Source organism: Dreissena polymorpha, chromosome 7, assembly GCF_020536995.1.
Source record: "Dreissena polymorpha isolate Duluth1 chromosome 7, UMN_Dpol_1.0, whole genome shotgun sequence".
NCBI lineage: Eukaryota > Metazoa > Mollusca > Bivalvia > Myida > Dreissenidae > Dreissena > Dreissena polymorpha.
In genome coordinates, this window is record NC_068361.1 from 95,340,073 (window position 1) to 95,358,422 (window position 18,350).

Genomic DNA, 18,350 nt, shown 5'->3' on the forward strand with positions numbered 1-18,350 from the left:
ATTTTACTTAATAATGATTTAACTTATATATTTATTTTAAAATCAGGTTCTTTGCATGAATAAAAAGAAAAGCGTACTTCACAGTGTGCATGCAACATAAAAGCAAGCAAGCAACAAAAGCTAAAATTTAAGCAACTTAACCAAGCTAGAAACAAAAAGACAAAAAAAGAAGATTTTTTTAAGCAACTAACATATTTAATAATCAGTTTCGTTGCATGAAAAAGCATATATCACAGTATGCATGAAATCATAGAAAATGCAAGCAACAACAAAAAAGCCAAATTTAGCAACTATTTTTGATACATGCAATAGAAGCAGCGGCAGCTCTCCCCGTCCCATGAGCTAACCAAACTGGAGAACTGGTTGAAATGTAACTGGTCCCTGAAATGTTGGGGAAGAGAGTTCCACAGTTTGGCAGCCCCGAAACGGAAAGAGTTGATGCCGTTAATTGATGTTCTTACTTGGGGGATTTCAGCAGTTCTGGTGTGTCTAAAAGAATAGGAATTAGATTTTAGATTTACAAGGTCATTAAGATAAATGGGAGTTTGATTATTGACTATTTTAAATGTTTCCAAAATAATTGATCCTAGTCTCCTAATTTTCAATGAAGGCAATTTTGCCTTTTTCAATAAATCGTCATAAGTTGAAACATAATCGTCATTAATGAATCTTAATGCTTTTGATTTTTTTTCCATTTTCGTTGTATTTACTTCTCCACAGTAATGCCATACTACATGACAATAGTTAAAACTAGATAGGATAAAAGAATGGTAGATGGTTAGTTTACCTAATTTACATAGGTGTTTTCCAATTCTTTTCAAAACATTTAATTGCCTCGAGGCATTTTTTTACATATGTGAGATATATGTTTTTTAAATTTTAGTTGAAAGTCAATTGTGACCCCATATAACTTTACTTCTTCATGATTCTTCAATTGAGTCATGAAGGGCTATACTCTCTAAATAAACATCATATTTTACCCGAAGGCATGTTTAACTCTTTAGACTTTTGTTCTGGTTTAATCGTTTGGTGATATTGAAAGGAGAAGCACAGGTGTTCACTACTAAATCCCTGAAAGATGATAAAGTTAGAGATTTAAGTTAAAAATGGTACTGAAAAAATGTACAATCCACTAGAAAACGGTCGAAAAAATAAGAAGGTGCAAAAACAGTTGATTTTGATTTGTGTCAAACTCTTTTTTGGTTTGAACATGACAACTCTTTTTTATTCCTTAAATCGATTCAACTTACAATGCCCTTTAAGAAAAGGTAGGTTATGGGGGTCACCATGTGCAAAATGTTGCATTTATTTTGGATTAAAGTTGTCGCATTAACATTGAATTATATAGGAAAACATTTACTATATTATGACATTCTCCATTGCAAATAGCTTGTCAACAATGATGCAATGGTCACGTGGTTTTACATGTGACCCGCGCGTTTTTAAATTTAGATCATTTCTGTCCATGGACAGAAATTTAAAAGCCCTATCTTTGTACTGAACTGACATAAATACCATTACATTTTGACTCATAATGACTTTTTTGCGACACATAACAAAAATGGGAAAATATACCAACATCACTCGGGCGGCTTTAGTTAATAATTTTTGAATGTTTCCGTTGTTTATAATCCACAGAAAATAAATATGTTATTGGAAGTAATTAAACAGTTTTCTTTTCTTGTGTACAGTTCCCAACAATGCCTCAATGTTCCTACATCTGATGAACATAAACTGTTATTTATTAATTATCGACAATTTCACCGGAAATAAAAGAAAACACGTGTGGCAATTATTAGGTTGCCCAAACTGCTTAATAATATTTTGCATCAAACGGTTTAACACGTTTTAAAGAACGCACAACTGTTGCGTTCATTTTTGTTTTCATTAGTCGTTCATATTTTCAAGAGAAATAAGTAAAATAATGTCCTTTTATACAATGTCTTTTTATACAGTGTGTATAACACATACAATTTTAAATTATGATCAAACAGCAATTATCAGGCATTTGATATAAAATTTGTGTAAACCCTTAAAACTTACGCTCATGCCATATGCACGACACGCTTTGTTTGTCGGACAAAATGGCGGCCAGATCAGCGCTGCAAAGGGGTGTGTGAAAAATCGATATTTGATTGGCTAATCGGAAAATTTGATTGACAGGTGTCGACTGGTTGATTCCTGAAGGTTGAGTTACATATGAAACAAATGCGTTTATAAAAGTAAAGTAGGGTCACCATACTCTTCCGTAAGTTATAGCAAAAGTATTATTTAATAAGTGCATCTATTTTTAATGATCACCCCTGATAATGGTCGCTGCTCTGTGACCACAGCAGGTTGTCAATAAATAGGGATATAGTACCATCGTTTGGGTCCAATAATGAACCCAATTAAGTAAAGTAGGCCTTTACAGAGGTCTTTACATTATTATATTATACTCCTGCTTATTGACACTCTGCCGTGGCCACAGTGCAGCGATCTTTATCAGAGGTGATCAATAAATACAGATGCACTGGAAACAATGCATTAAACCATTTATATGTCCGTTGAGAGAACACATTACACATAACATGCGCATATAATGAGACCATTAAGTTAATTAATTGCCATTAATTGTCGCAGTATTCGTAATAAATTTAAACTTAATAAATTAATACTTTTGACGCGAAGTTATCACAAAGCGTCGTGATTTTTTTATATAAACGCTATAAATTGTGTTACGTAATGAATATTATTGTACTTTTTTATATATAAATATTGAACATTATAGTTAAATATATAAATCAGATCAGATATTTGCTCATCGTACATTATTATTTACAAATGAACTAATTTGAGAAAGGCAGTGGCTAGCCGTACGGCCCTGTACGACTAGCCTATTGGCTAGTCATACGGCCCGTACTGCTAGCCTATCGGCTAGTCGTACGGCTCTGTACGTATAGCCTTTCCTATGGGAATTGTCTAGCCGTACGGCTTAATATTGTATAGAATGGTCATTCAGTGCTTTAAATCAGTAATTAGTTTTTTAAGCTCATAAAAGTACACAAATTCTTCGTCTGTTTCTGGCTCATGTAATACGGTTTCTAATTTGATTCTTTAATCAGTCGACGATCGACGATCTATGTAAGATGTGAAAAACTGTTTTTTGGCTTCCATTCATGTTATACGGTTTCTAACTCAATAACTGTGATTTATATTGATTGCTGTAATTGTTGTTTGGCGAAATAAATTAACAGTTCATATCCCCTTTTTTACACCCTTTATATACTATCTCAGTAGCTCAAACAAATGCCCTGATTATCTTGCAAATTTTCGTCCCGTTCATGTAGCGAAAAACAATTATCATCTAATCAGCCTGCGTGATAGCACACACTTTTAAGTACATGTATTAGCACGTTTTCTCATGACGCAATAACTAATCAATATATTTTTTGTTATAACAGCTGTACGGCTGGACTATTCCCATAGGAAAGGCTATACGTACAGAGCCGTACGACTAGCCGATAGGCTAGCAGTACGGGCCGTATGACTAGCCATTAGGCAATTCGTACGGGGCCGAACGGCTAGCCACTGCCTTTGAGAAAATATAAAAACATCCTTTATCATAATATAACGTACTGAATATTATAAGTAATATTTAAAATTAAACAATGAATAGTATTAGTAATCATTATATATAAATGTTAAAATAGAATTTTGAAAATTATTATTGGTTCTGGATCAGCAATTTGGCGTGTATGTCGACAATACCTTAAGGTGGTACATAACAGGTGCCAGAACAGACTGAATATGTAATGAAGTTTAAATAATTTCTTATTGAAGTATAACTTCATTATCCCAATCCTGTTCAGCCATCAAAAACGTCAGTTGAAATGGTGAAATATGCTTATCGAAGCGCAATCTTATAGCCCCAAAAGTAAAAATCTAGACATGTTCATCATAAGCATTCGTTGAAATTGGTCAAACGTAAATCCGTAGTTTCAAGAATTTAGTTACAGGTCGTTTCCGTCTCTTCACGAGTTCAATGGTATCGATCTGTCCCTGTGAACTTTCAGGAGCAAATATTCAATTTTGAGCCAAAATAGGTCAAATTTACCCCGGCTGTCCGGGTATTCGCCAAAGAGATAATTTAGATCCACATTGACCAGCGAACGATGGCCAATGAGACCATAATGTGCGCTGGTAGACAATAGGAAGACAATTCATGCCTGGTTGTCCTTAAAAGGACATGAGCTGGATTAGCAGAGCTGCCCGCAGAAGTTCCCCTATCCGACAAGTCTTCAAGAAATTCTTCTGCGGGTGACTCTCGCCCCGTTCGCGACGTGCACGCTCCACAACTGACCGAGGGTCAAACGTAAATAATTGTGTCACTTTTCTCCTGTGTCATGGGATGGAAGCATAAATGATTTGTCCAATCAACGAGTAGCTTATCAGGGGATGGGTTTTGTCCATCGGGGAGGTTTTATGGTCAACCAATCAAGAAGGGGATAAGAACTGTCTCAATTTTATGTTAATTAACCTCACAATAAAATCCTATGCTTTGTTGTACGATTCATACGCACATTGGATCGATAGAACACTCTATACTGATAGCTTTAAAGCATTTGGTATGGTACTGTACTTAAGAAGAAAAATAAGTAAAACTTAGAAATTATTCAGAGACTTGTCTTGTTTAAATTAATAGAAAAGTGTTCGAAAAAATGACAACAGTACACATGTTAAAATACGTGACTACGGTACAAACACATATACATTTTCAATTTCTAAATATAAACCTCATTCCCACACAAACAACGAATCATATCACCCGTATAATATGACCCACGGACTTGTAAACTTTTACTTGTGTTTAATCTCTTTTTTTCTTTCAAAACTATCGATAAGATCGATAATATATGCTTATATTGTTAATAAAATTAGATTTACAAGTGTAAGGCAACTGATCAATGTTTATTTTATGCTTTCTGGTGGTTAAAAGAGAAATATCAGTGAACAAAAACTGATAATTCACTGTTTCACACATTTACTATCAAAAGTGAAAATAGTTGATAATTTGGATTGTTTTACCGGAAATATGTGTTCACACAAATACAAAAATAATTATTTGTAAGCATAAATTAAAAAAAATAAATTTGTTGACATGGACCATATAGTCTCCAAAATTGATTCTGTTTATCAAAACAGTTGTAAAAACAGCTTCGGCACTCATAAACATGTAAATAAATCAAAGTATAGCAACGAGCCCAAATGGTACGACCGAAATTGTAAAGAAGCCCGGACAAATTTTCACCGTGCCAAATATGTATACAAGACTAAGAAATCTGAAGCGCATCGCCTTAATATTAAAAGCACAAGTAAAATATACAAGAAAACCATTAAACAATGTTATTTCACATTTAAAAAGAAAAATGCTCAAAAATTAAATCTCTGAAAAACACTAACCCAAGAGTATTCTGGAAAACTATTTCAGGCAAAAAACACAATTAAATGCCGACGACACTGTCTTTGATTTCACTAGCGATGAATCACAGCCAACTACCGTTTATAATAACGATTTACTTAATGCCGAGATAACATGCGAAGAAATCGAGCACTGTATACATTTGCTAAAAAATAACAAAGCATGCGGCATTGATAATATTTTGAATGAGCACATTAAAGGATCCTTTCCAATTATGAAAGATGTATATGTAAAATTATTTAACTTAGTATTTAAATCTGGTATAGTACCTAGCAATTGGACCATTGGGCTTATTAATCCAATTTTTTAAAAATAAAGGTTCTGAAAACGATCCTTCTAACTATAGACCAATCACTCTGTTGAGCTGTGTGAGTAAATTATTCACTTCAGTCTTAAACATACGTTTAGAAAAATTTATTTTGAAATATGACCTTATTGATAAGCATCAAGCGGGTTTCCGTAAACATTTTTCAACAGCTGACAATATGTTTGTCTTATATGCGCTGATTAACATTCTTAGAACTCAAAAGAAAAAACTGTTTTGTGCATTTATCGATTTAAAGGCTGCATTCGATACGATTAATAGGTCATTATTGTGGTATAAGTTAGGCAAGTACAGTATAAATGGAAAGTTCTTAAATATTGTCAAAAATATGTACAACAACGCAAAATCATGTATCATGTGTAATGGCGAAAAATCTAACTATTTTTCATGTTCAGTTGGGGTAAGGCAAGGAGAAAATTTATCCCCCATACTATTTTCCTTCTTTTTGAATGACCTACATTCATATTTCAATAATAGCAGTGATGTAGACGGAATAAATTTTCATGTTCAGTCAAATGACAACGATATGTTAATTTTTTTCAAACTATTTGTTTTGCTTTACGCTGACGATACTGTTATTGTAGCAGAGTCAGCTAACGATCTTCAAAATTGTTTAAATGTGTATTCCCAATATTGTGACACATGGAAACTAACTGTTAACATAGACAAGTCAAAAATTGTAATTTTTAGTAAAGGTAGACCATCTAATTATGTATTCTATTATAAAGATCATCCCATTGAAGTTGTTAGAAATTATAAATACCTCGGTTTTTTATTCAATAGCAGTGGCTCTTTTTTCCAGACCAAAAAGAATCTAGCCGAACAGGCAACAAAAGCTATGTACTGTCTGATTAATAAATGCAATAACCTCGCTTTACAAATAGGTATGAAAATTGATCTTTTTAATAAGATGATTAAACCTATTCTTTTGTACGGTTGTGAATGTTGGGGGTTTGGAAATAATTATATATTAGAAAAAGTTCAGTTGAAGTTTCTGAAAATTATATTAGGGGTTAAAGCCAGTACGGCATCTTGCATTATATACGGAGAAACTGGAGTAAAGCCCCTCCAAATTGACATAGAAACTAGAATGATTTCTTTTTGGTCTAAATTGGTCCATCCATTGTGTTTTAAATTGTCATATCAAATCTACAACACCTTATTTAATATACATGCAATAGAAAATGCTAAATTTGACTGGATAGAGTGCATCCGAAACATTTTTGTTAAATGCGGAATGATTAATATTTGGCAGTCTCATGATTTTCCGAATTGCGCCTGGCTCATTCAAAGCGTGAAACAAAAACTTTCAGATCTGTTTATTAATGAATGGTACTCAGATATACATAATTCTAGTAAATGCAGTAATTATAGGCTAATTAAAGACACATTTGGGTTCGAATCCTACCTTGTTAAAACTCCAGATAAATTTTTAAAATACATTATACAAATTCGGACAAGAAATAAGAGGTTACCTGTCGAAACTGGAAGTTGGTACGGAATAGAATCGAACCAAAGACTGTGTAATTTATGTAACTCCAATAATCACATTGGTGATGAATTCCATTATTTACTTGAATGTAATGCCCTTAAAGATCTAAGAAAACGTTTTATCGATACAAAATATTACACAAGACCTAATACTATTAAATTTAAATTGGTAATGTCCATCGATTATCATACTAACAGTAATTACAGAAAACTATGTATGTTCATTAAGGAAATATTGAAAAAGTTTTAATTTAGAACTTATATTTGTCTGGTGTTGTTTTTCTATACAATCAAATAGTGTATGTTGTTACCCCCATGTGATTGATGCTTAACTTCTAAACATTCTCTCCCTTTAAATGTTTTTTTAAATGTTTTTTTTGTTTAGTTTGCTATGTAATGGCCCCTTCAACTATGTATTTTTTAATTTATGTTTGTGTAACTTTTGCTCACACTGTCATGTTATGCATGAAATGAGCTTGAAATAAATAAACTTGGTTAAATATCGATTTTAATTCACTCGTGATCATAATTTTTTTTCTATGATCACTCGTGAATTAAAATCGATATTCCACCAAATCCATCAAATATCCTCTATTTAATTAATGATCAAAATACATTTGGTGAAAAGCAAAGAAATCACATCGCACTGTGAAATTAGCAAGGAAACATGTCTCTCATTAATGTTAGCAAAAAATTATATTGGTTTATTGTGTATAAGTTGTAACACAACAAACTATATAATTATTTGTTTGCAAAATAATGAACAAATTAATGATTCATTTTTGAATATTCGTTCCTTAAAAAGGCCTAAATGTTGAAGACGCGAATATTTCGTTAAAAAAGATATATTTAAGATTTAACAAACGTGCCATTTTAAATAAAGACATATTTTTTTTTCATTTATTTTATATATATTATTTTATACGTCTTTTCTACAAAAAAGAAGCATTATTAAACGCGTACTTGTAAACTTTCATCCGCTTTCATATTTTGTTTATTATCAAAACTTTCAAGATCGATAACATATGCTTATATTGTTTTTATATATATAAGATTTACAAGTGTAGGGCAACTGATCAATATGTAATGATTTAAAACCATTTTGTTTTTAATTAAACGCAAAGAAATCACTGTGTGCACCGCGCCGTGAAATTAGCAAGGAAATAATAACTCGCTTTATTGCATATGTTATTGCATATGTTATATGCTATATTTAGTAACGAAATGGGCCGTTTTTTCACGAATAACTCGTGTAAAATCTCGGTATTGGCAACTGTGCCAAAAATCAGTTATTTGAAAACTTCCGGTTATCTCGCACCTGTTGTCCAGTCACGGCAGATCGTCGGCACGCGTTGACGTTACGTAATTGGCGACCGGAGCTTGAAAGAAAATGGCGTCTGAACGGGTTTTGGAATCGCTAGCGAATTGTTAACTAGATCAAGACAGCATCATTAAAAATAATGGAGATAATTTAGCAGAATCTGATACATTAATTTGTTGATGCAAAAAAAATCAAAGCGCTGAAGGCACTGCAGTTGTTCGCTATTGCATAACCTTTGACGCAACTCATTTTTCAAAATTAAGGTATCGCTTTTTGAATCGCAAGTTTGAAATATACACATCCCATTCAAATTTATAAAGAGTGTGTTTGAACGCACAGGTCGAGATTTGTGTGCACTGTTTATCATCCTATTGATGTTATAGAGATAACTAAGTTAACATAACAACAACATGTCCCTTTTTAGACGTTCTGAAGGCATGGACAATATTATGAAAATTGTATAACGAGAACAAGTTAATATAAAATAAAATCTGCAATAACCATCATATTAAATGAACATTGTTGGAATATCGATACCTATCTCATTAAGAATATATTTCATGATGGGGTTTCCCTTTACAAAACTGTTTTGATACCATATAACAATTCAAACTATACAAGAAGATAATTGATGAAAATTAATTAAAAAATAAATCGCGAGCAATACTTTTAACTAACATTAGGTAGTCATAAAGATTGGTATAGAACACTAATGCGCTTTTTCGGGGTAGCTGTTTTACCCAGCTTTTCACCTTAAATGACATCTCCGCAACGCGAGCAGATCCGAATGAATATATCTGAATGGCTGATTCGAGAAAACTTTGGCCAGATCATTTCGTCTGTGCACAGCGTTATGGATGTAACACAAATTGTGCCAAGTTACAATTACGCGTAAACATTCATCTCGCTGAATTTCATGGTCTGTAATCGTCAGGGGAAGAAATAATGGTCTATCGATAAACGTGTTTTACAAAGTTTTGCTTTCAAGATGAGGAAACAAAAAACTTCCAAAACAGTATAGTGTCACGATAAGGGGGAAATCGTTTAATTATTTAACCACATATGTTTGCCGTACTCGGTCAGCCCGTCTGAAAATTGTTCCTGAACGCCCGAATAGGCTACCCTTATTTGTCAGATTGCCATTAATAACACAGTTTAAATTCAATTTTATATTGAAAAGCATTGTGCTTAAATGTGTCAAATAAAGTACGCAATGATATTTTTAAAGACCCGCGTCATGGGAAAATGGGTTTTTATGCCATATGCGGCCCTCATAGCTAAAGCGCAGCATGCGCATCTCGCAGTCTGTTCCGGAGATGCATAATGAGACTATTAAATCTTGCGTGATTTATAGCGGACAGCTGACCAGATTTCCCAATTTCGCAAGCTGGTCTTGAGCTACGCTGGCCGAAACGCCATAAGACCTATTTTCGCATGACGAGACTATGAAAGTTTGATTTGAATGTGTCGAAAGAAAACTGGATGTTAATAAAATAAAGAAATGCTATATATTTCTACGAACACAAGTGTGTGGTTTGACTATAATAACACATAGTCGTGCGGTGGATATGTGACTGACAAGTGGGAAAATACACTATAATTTTCAATTTAATTATTCAGAAACGTAAATTTTCTAACTTTATTTCAAAATTAGCATTTACGCCGAATATTGTTATCACCCGTGCAATTTAGAAGACAGGAGAAATCGTCACGAGTCGCATATTCACCGCATCAGCTGCTGTGCTGCGCGCGCATGTATGTATTTCATTTACTCAGCGTCTTCGCGAATGCATCTATTGGCTGACCTGCACCTGTGACCTTTGAGGAGAGCAGTGTTATGCGATTTTAACGTAACACGCAGTGGACTATTTTCATGACGCAAACATTGCATTTTTATTCACAGGTGGTTAGCGTGAGTGTATCCGTCGATGTGTTTGAGTCTAAGAAAGAATGAATCACAACATAATTATAATAATAACTGTATTGGTATCAACGAGCATTGAATAAAATTCTCAAGCAAACCACATTATTTTTTTGTTAATTATTTTTCGACAGAATTTTTTTATTTCATTTCTTTCCATTTCATCTTCATTCATTTTTATGTAAATGTGTTACTTCTCACCCCCTCACCCCCCCCCCCCGTCACCAATATTTTTTACGAACGTACCATGTAAGCAAATGTTTGAAGCCATTGCCAATCGATTTCACTTTACTGCATTAGCGTTTTACAGAACATGTCACGTGTCAGGTATACTATAATACTCCCTTTGTGTCATAACAACATTTATCTTGATTTCCAAACAGACGAAATATGTATGCGTGGATTACGTTGGATATTAATGTATTTCATGCATACGGTAATTCAATCTTAACTTTGTTTAAACATCGGACATTATTATTAGTTAGGAACGAAAATTAATATTTGACGAATAATAATTAGCACAATCGCGTGAAAGTGTATTGCAATCTCGACATCCCATCGGTGATGTTCCATGTATTAGCACTATCGAATTTTTCCCCAGAAATGTTATGCTTCGTTTAATTTCTTTCCATTTCATGTTCATTCATTTTCAAGTATTGACATGAACGTGTAAGTTCTCACCACCCCCCCCCCCCTCACCAATATTTTTTTACGAACCTACTATGTAAGTTGATTGCTAATCCTTACTATTCTACCGAAACGAAGTCAGAAGTTTTCGATACAGCTTTATGCATTAGCGTTTTACAGGAAATGCCACGTGTCAGTTAAGTACACGGTACTATAAAACTCCCCTTTGTGTCATAACAACATATTTACATATTTATCTTGATTTCGAAACAGCCGAAATATCTATACGTGGATTGCGTTGGATATTAATGTATTTCATGCATACAATAATTCAAACTTAATTTTGTTTAAACATTGGACATTATTAGTAAGGAACGAACATTAATATTTGACGATAAGCACTATCGCATGGTAGTGTAAATTTCACGTGTCAGTTAAGTACACGGTACTATAAAACTCCCCTTTTTGTCATTACAACATATTTATCTTGATTTCGAAACAGCCGAAATATGTATGCGTGGATTGCGTTAAATATTTATGTTTTTCATGCATTCGGTATTCAAACTTAATTTTGTTTAAACATAAGCCATTATTATTAGTTAGGAACGAAAATTAATATTTGACGAATAATAATTAGCACTATCGCATGATAGTGTATTGCAATCTCGACATCCCATTGATGAAGTTCCTTGTAAGCACTTTCGCATGATAGTGTATTGCAATTTCGACATCCCATTGGTGAATTTCATGTTCTCTGATCTATTAATAGCGTTAGATTATGAATGACATGTGCGCAAGAATACACTCCGTAGCACATAGTGGACTATTTTACCATTCACAATATAAACATACTCAGCGCTCTGCGACATGTATAGTGAACAAATGTAGTGTATTTTTTTAATTTTACTATATACGATCCGTTCAAAACTATTCCATTTAACACGATATTCATATTATGTGTCAATTTGTAAATGAATATAGTTCAAGAACTGAAACCGCGACGCAAACTCCTTTTTGCGCGTATGCTTACAGGTTCGTTGGTTAAGGATAGCTAAGACACTTCGAATCGGAATTCGTGGTCAAGTAACCTTAGTCGTTCGCAAGCGAACAACTAAACGAAAACACAAAGAAAACAACTATATCGGACATTCACAGACACAGGTTTAAAATATGGCTCGAAAGATGCCATGGTCGACAAATTATACATATTCCAGCACAAGAGAATTTTGTACCGCGGCATAAAATTAGCAATTCATTTATACCCTTTTAACACTCAATTTACAATTATTTTTGGTTCAATTAATATATAATGCAAAATGTAATAGCGTATAAAGTAAATTGCGCCATTTCGTATTATTGCATTCAAAGTTGTGTTAAGGGATATACTCTTGTTATTAAATCACACAATTATTATACTGATTTTAATCATTATATAGATTTAAATATAAGACTATAATTTGTATGAAACTACAGTAATTATTGCAAGAAATATCTTTTTTTAAAATGATTTTCTTCGTATATCCTGATTTTGATATTCAGTACATGTACGCGTATATTCTAACTGCATACTTGTGTACGTGGATTTAAGTGATGCTTCTTCGTATCGTATTTTTGCAATCACATGGCATATAAGGTATGTAGCATAAGTATTTTCTAAACGATTGAAATATATGGTATTAAAGTATTTCATTAAGACGGCCGTTTCTTTCCATTCTAATTACACGTTACAAGTTTGTTTTCAGCGCGTTTTCTAAATGAAAAATCAAAACACAATAATTGAGTAACACGTTGTTAATTTTAAATGTACACAACATTTAGCAATAAATGATATCAGTCTTTTTGGCAATTAATCCAGTACACTAGGCAGGCGCCCGTGAATTGAGCTGATAAGATAGGGGATATTTGTTGGATTGGGTGGAATATCGATTTTAATTCAAGAGTGATCATAGAAAATATATTTTTCTATGTTCACGAGTGAATTAAAATCGATATTCCACCCAATCCTCAAAAAATTCTTTTTATTTTATGCTCACAAATTAATATTTTTATACGTTTGCCAATCCGTTCAATTAATTTCTCTTTGGGGCGCCCCAAAATATCATTACCGCTTTTACAATAAGCGTTGCAAATAGTTCACAAAAAAACAAACGTTAAACAATAACTTTTTGTATTACAATGCAACACATATCAAGTGAAAAGAAACAAACACCGATAAACATCATTTAAAAAATAAATAATCATATGATTACACAATTTGTTTATGTCATGTTGTCGTATAAATATGCGGAGTCTATTTATAGCGTAAATAACGCTTACAGTGTGTACATGTGTGTTCAAGGGAAGTTACTCCGTATGTTGATATAAATATTCATCGAAGAGTTTCTCGCTCTTGGTGGAAAAGAATGCGTGGGGGTCACAATGGGGGTAAAAAAATAGTGCCGGGTAAAACAGTTGAAATTATCGATAATTTTTACTGATAAGTTTCACTGTTTTAACAGTGAAATTATCAGTTTAATTCACTGATATTTCTCTATAAACCACCGGAAAGCATAAATTAAATAAGGATAACCATAGCAGGATACTTATAAACAGCGTAAGACTTCCGATGTTTATTCTTGTTTTTGTAATTTACCTGATTGCGTCGACGATTTGGTTCAATTTGACCAATGCAAAGAATGGTGTCAAATTTTGCTGTTCTGTCGCATTGGATACTACAGTATGCGATAATACAACGGTGTGACAAGCGTGAGCTAAATACATACGTGGATACACAATTCTATATGTGAACTGACCGACCAGGAAAACCAGAGACGGTGAACGCTGGAAACCTGTGCCCATTTGTCAGGCGTCAGATCACATACAATGTTGGGCCTCATTCAATAAATCATGTATCTCGTCTTTTACATACATTGTTGACATGTTTAAACAATAACATAGAATTGTTCATTGTGAAAAAACATACATACACGATAGTTATTTAATATCAAAATAGATGTTTACGAAGTGAGAGCGTATGGTAGAATTACTATACACAACCTAAAACTGTATCACAATTTCCTCGTGCAAAACCTGACCAATAGAAATCGCTTATATTCCACTATAAACTTGTTATAACAGGCGTAAGACAAACATTTCACACAATAGGTCGAAACGCCTGAAATTAATATTACTAACACGACATTGTATACCGATACATCCTACCGCGCGTATAAGCACGTTTCTCACCTCGTGCGTAACAAGCCAATGTGGCTTCAAAAAGGCAAGCGCGATAACCGCTGTACGACCCTGCGCATACTCATTCACGAGTCATCTCCCTCCTTTGAATCGAGGGTTTTAAAAACAGCATTAGTCATTTAGGCAAGCGCCTTAATCATGATATGGTTATTATGATAACCGAAATTATCTCCCTCGGTAAACAACACATGACGATTTAATAGATCATGATTCTTTTAGTTACTGCGGCAGCAACATAACATCTCCCATCAAGACGTCAGGAAGCGCGTCGTTATCATCTGCATGACTCTGAAAAAACATATATCAACACACAATTCGTGTTTATAAAAAGTTCAACTTAAGTACACACATTTAAAAACCAAACACATGCTCAAGCGACAACAGTACTCTGAAAACAGCACACAATCTCTCCATGCGGAGGATTTTGCCGCTTCCGACGGCCGACCACGTGTCATGCACTACACCGCTGGGCATTTCAAGCTCATACCCGTATGACATACCCTTTGGGTCAATGTACATATACGCCAACAGCTAAATATAGAAATCAACGTGGTGACAAAATTGTCACCGCGGTGACAATTTAGTCACTGCGATCATAAATGTATCACTACGGTGAAATATTTGTAACTGCGGAGATACTTTGGACAAAAGGTCAAAAAGATATGAAAAAACATATGAATACACTTATCAACTATCCTTATTCATTCGTTTTGATTTTATTTTAAACTATTGTTAACTATTTAATTATTGTCTTGAAAAGTCTTTGGTACGGGGAAAATGGTTGAAAACTGACCCCAAAGAAATAAATGTAACAGCAGGTATAAAATATACCAACAGTCATAATTTGGTACCGCTGTGACAAATTGTAACTGCAGTGACAAAATAGATATCGCCGCGGTGACAACATTGGTACCGCAGTGACAAAATTGTCACCGCGGTAACAATTTTGTAACCGCGGTGATATCTATTTTTAGGTGTTGGCGTATTTGTACTTTTGACCCAAATGGTACGGCATACATACCCTGCAAAACCACTGCTGCTAGCGTCAATTTTATTACAACCATGGATGACTGCCAATGATCTTTCATTTAAACTGTATAAATGTTTATTCCAAAGAGAAAGTTGAACCTTACTTTTTTCAGGCAAACTAATGTTAGAGTTCCAAAGTTTTGCTTTATGTATGTCTATGTTTAAGCACATAGTCATAATCTGAGATACATTTCCGAGATTTATACCTAGATATAGTTTGGCGCACAAACCTAGCAATTTTTTAGCACACTGACATTGTTCAATTTTTTAAATAATCTTAGCGTCTGTAAAATGTAATCGACTTAACATCCCGATATAAACATGGGGCTCCAGGCATGATTCGTCAACTTTGGACATAGGGATAACAACAAATCTGACTTAATTTCTCGTGACATGATTACTGTTTTATTGCATATCTTTACGATGCCAATGCCATCATCTGATCAATTTTCCCAGCTAAAACCTAAATAATGTGTGTGCGTGGCAGAAAAATATCCACAAAATGATATGCAGGCGTAATATCAAAATTAAGCATCCAACAATATTTGTGAACGGAATTTTATATTCATTTTAAATAGCGTCTAAAATGAATCAGTTAGCTTCAATATCTTTCCAAAGCTGAACATGATATTTCAATTTGCTTTACACCAGTATTTCTTTCTGGTCTCGTTCGTATTCAATATAGCTGTCAGTAGATATTTCCTGACTAGAAGATACCAGTAAACAATGAATACTCATCTTTTAAATCCATGTCTGTTGTAACGGGATAATGCGAGCTTGGGCTTCTGTTTGCTAGGGACGTCAGGATGCGGGAACCGCCGGGTTTACAGGCAGTTGCATCCGAAGTGTGTGTTGTTTTTTTCACAAACGAAACATGGACGATTTCCGTCTATTGCATTTCCCTATATATAGTGTTTCCGCCACGTGGCAAGCTTACGGAAGTGACGGTAGCTGACGGCTTTTGAAGCGCCTTCTTATTCACGACTGTTCCAACTCGGCTCTGTTGATCCTATATTCTGCTCACGCACTTCTACTAAAAGTTCCCTAATTAAACTATGCAAGTCCATTTTTCCAGAAAAGAACAATCATCGCTAGACCGCGTGGTTATGTTCAAAAACAAGTGTACACGTATTAAAATTAACGTTACATCGATCAGTCAATCCCAACGCTGAAATACTGAACAATTTACTAGGCCACGAGGAAAACGCTCTCTTACAGAGCCACCTATCGGATCTACATTGACAAGGGAAATAGTTTTCGTCTAATTCGCACGTGCTCAAACGACGAAACAATATTTATTAAAAGTCTTACAAAATCCTTAATTGTGAATACGTCCCTAATATCTTTATTCTTATGATGTAAAAATTTGAGTTACATTCTTCAAATATCCTTATTTCCTCGTACGTTCTAATTTAATGAAAACTTACACAAATACCAACACTTTTTTATGCTGAAAAAAATTTGTCTGTACATATTCTATTATTATAATAATACAACAATTATATAAAATTGTTTAAATACTCTAAATTATCTGTTCGCCTCTAATTTCATTATTTCTTTAACTCATAAGATTATGATAAACACTTATACTTTCTTTATTATTTTATTGGTAACATTTCTCCGTACATAATTCATTTTAATTATTATTCATCTTTTACTGCCTAATAACGAAAAAAATGTCTTCACTTATCCTCAATTATTGGAATGAATTTAATATCTTTATTTCTATTATACTTTAAGCAGCGTAAAATTTGGATACTTGTTGTATGTTCCTAATTTAAAATTAAAATCAATTTACCAATCAAAGATAAATTTACACATTTTTATATCCGTATATAATTGTAATTTTTTTAAAACATAACAATATACAATTCTTCTTAACAATTTTGAAAAGATATATAACTTTATAAATTGTGAAATACTCAACCTAATTGCCATCATTTAAATTAAACGAACCTCTATTCCAACCGATTAATTTTTTCTGTGGCCCGTGATCGTTCGTACAGCTGTACTTCTGGTTCGTATCCTAGGTCAAAACGGCGACCATTTAATCTTCTGTAGCGTTATTCGATCTGAACACTGACGCCAAAACATAGATAAAGTTTCCATTTTATTTTGCTCCATAAATTTTAACTCAAAACTTTCCTATGTCCAGATCCAAAATCTAATAGTCAATCACCAAGATACAAGCTAACCCCTAAGCGGGGCTTTGCCCAATATAGTCCAGGCCACTTACAAGAAAAAATCCAAAACATAAAACAAATTGCAAAAGAAATGCCGTAACTATTTGCGAACGGTTTAGGATAAGTTCTACCGCGTATTAAAATTCGCCATCCGTAGGTCGAGCGCAAATATGATTTTTTTCACTTGCAAAATGTTTCATGCGAAATTAATTAATTTATCAATTATTTCAGCGAGAAGTAACACTCTGTTGCATTAAACACTTTTTAAACCAAAACAAACCTCAAAAAGCGTAATTTATCACACAATGTTACCTTAAGATAGAGTAAATACACGTACATTGCTAAAATTTGCTTATAACTTTGACATTACTATTAACGTTGTACCGAAAACAACAACAACAACAACAACAACAACTTTTATTAGCATATAAGCATAATACAATGCTTTATTGTCACAAAACAGAAAGTTACGCAATGTGTTTAATAATATCAATACATTGATTTAATTAGAGAAGTTTACAAAAAGACAGTAATACATCATAATCAATATATATATCTTCAACTGTAATACGAGGAAATCGTAGAATTATTAAATTATACAAACATGAAAATCAATTACATGGCTATAGTCTTGTAAAAGTTAACACGTATAACTGATTGTCTATATTATTACGAATTTACGAATTTCATTAGCATTAACAAAGCAACGTTGTGTGTGTATTACAAAATTCTATGGATTAAAGCGGCGACGCGCTTTA